The following is a 2,585-nucleotide window of genomic DNA, read 5'->3' as shown; positions in this document are numbered from 1 at the left end:
AGCCCCCCTTCCCCTCCAGGACACAAATTTTTGTGCACTGGGCCTCTAGTACTTTAAATAATAATGTAAAAGAGAAACATGCAAGTTGACTGCACCTCTGCTACACCCCAAGCCATGCCCACCAGCCAATCAGAGCGACTATATGCAAATTAACCCAACCAATATGGCAGCCAGCAGCCACGGAGCTGAAGCAAACAGGAGGCTTGGTTGCCTCGGCATTAGAGGAAGCCAAGCTTCCCACCTGCCCCGGCTGGCTGTGGCCTCCACTCAAGGCAATAAAGTTTCAATTATAGAAGATAAATAAATCCCAGATACCAGCTTTCAGCTAGCCTCCACTGGGAGCTTGGGTGGCTGGGGGCTGTGGCCAGCCTGCAAACAGCCATCAGCCCCTCACCCAGGCTGGCCACACTCTCATAGGGTGAGAGTCCCTGCTGGGGGGCTTGGCCAGCCTGCAAACAGCCATCAGCCACTCACCAAGATTGGCCAGGCACCCCAGCAGGACCACCCACCTGAAGGTGTGTGGCCAGCCTGAATGGCCCTCAGTCCCTCACCCAAGCTGTTCAGGCAACCCAGTGGGGACCCCCACACTGAAGGGAGTGTGGCCAGCCTGAAAATGGCCCTCAGCCCCTCACCCAGGCTGGCCAGGCATTCCAGTGGGGACCCCCACCCTGCAGAGGGTGTTTCCAGTCTGAAAACGGCCCTCAGCCCCACACCCAGGCTGGCCAGGCACCCCAGTGAGATCTCCACCCTGATCCAGGACACCCTTCAGGGCAAACAGGCCAACCCCCACCCATGCACCAGGCCTCTATCCTATATAATAAAAGGGTAATTATGCAAATTGACCCTAACAGCAGAACGACTGGGAATGACTGGTCACTATGACACACACTGACCACCAGGGCGCAGATGGTCAATACAGGAGCTGCCCCCTCGTTGTCAGAGCATTCCCACAGAGGAAGCTCTGCTCAGCCACAAGCTAGGATGCCAGCTGCCAGTACAGGGTAGTGGTGGGAGCCTCTCCCATCTCTTCAGAAGCACTGTGATGTCCAACTGCAGCTTAGGCCTGCTTCCCGCTGGCAAGTGGACATCTCTCGAGGGCTCCCAGGCTGCCAGAGGGATGTCTGATTGCCAGCTTAGGCCCAATCCCCCGGGGAGCGGGCCTAAGCCAGCAGGTGGTCATCCCCTGAGGGTTCTCAGACTGCAAGAGGGCACAGGCTGGGCTGAGGGATCCCTGAGTGCACAAATTTTTGTGCACAAGGCCTCTAGTATATATAATTAAACAAAATAAAATAAGATGTTTTTAGACTCTAAATCAGTGAAAACACCAAACTTTTAAAAATGAGAATTCTTAAAGTAAATTATGCAACAGAATTTAGCCAAATCTATCATTCTTGTTAGTGGAAAACCCACTGTTCCTGTACTACACACAATGCCCCATTATTTTCCAGGGATTCAAATGATTATACTTTGATACTTTACCTAACTCATCTTTTTCACCAGCCAGCCCATACTGAGAACAAAGTATTTGCTCAAGTCCTTAAACTGTCTCCCACACAATGATATAACTAACAAGGAGCCTTACTTTTTAGGAAGATCACAAGTCCCTGTGAAATTCATTCCTGCGACCATCGCAAACCACTCCTTTGGCAATCCAGTCACTCTTTTTCTCCAGTTAACATCAAACATGACTTCTCTCTCCAGAAAGATATTTCCCCTACTCAAATAATATTTCCATTTTTACCTGGTGGCAATGGGACCAGTAAGAAAAATAAAATGACGAAAGAAACCACAATTTTCATGGTTGAAGAGAGTCAAATCTGCAGCTGGCGTCTTTTAGTAAGAAGACGGTAGAAAGTGTACCTTTTTATATTCCTTTCCCTGCAGTGATATGAATTTGGACATTGATGTTTATCAAAAGTTAACAATCCTGTTTAGCAGTGCCTGAGGCAAGAGTGCTGGACATTGCTTTTCTTTAACGTGAGAATGTAAAGGGCTTATGACATCCCCAGTGGGTTATTATGATTTTTTATAACTAGTTGTCCAAGAAATTCCATAGTACTGGGATTTTTTTTTTTTTTTTTAGTACTGGGAATTTAAAAAAAATATATGTTTTTATTGCTTTCAGAGAGAGGAAGTGATATAGAGATAGAAACATCAATGATGTCCCTGCTGGGGTGCCTGGCCAGCCTCGGTGAGGGGCTGAAAGTTGTTTTCAGGCTGGCCACACACCTTCAGGGTGAAGGGTCCTGCTGGGGTCCCTGGCCAGTCTAGGTGAGGGGCTTCTGGCTGTTTTCAGGCTGGCCACAGCCCCCAGCTACCCAAGCTCCCATTGGAGGCTGGCTGGAAGCAGGTATCTGGGATTTATTTAGCTTCTATAATTGAAACTTTGTTGCCTTTTGCGGAGGCAAAAGCCAGCCAGAGCAGGTGGGAAGCTTGGCTTCCTCCATCACCATGGCAACCAAGCCTCCAGCTTGCTCCAGCTCCATGGCTGTGGGCCGCCATCTTGGTTGGTTTAATTTGCATATAATTGCTCTGATTGGCTGGTGGGCATGGCTTGGGTGTAGCTAAGGTATGGTTAATTAGCA

Source organism: Myotis davidii, unplaced genomic scaffold, assembly GCF_000327345.1.
Source record: "Myotis davidii unplaced genomic scaffold, ASM32734v1 scaffold240, whole genome shotgun sequence".
NCBI lineage: Eukaryota > Metazoa > Chordata > Mammalia > Chiroptera > Vespertilionidae > Myotis > Myotis davidii.
Note: the sequence above shows the minus strand (reverse complement) of the source record.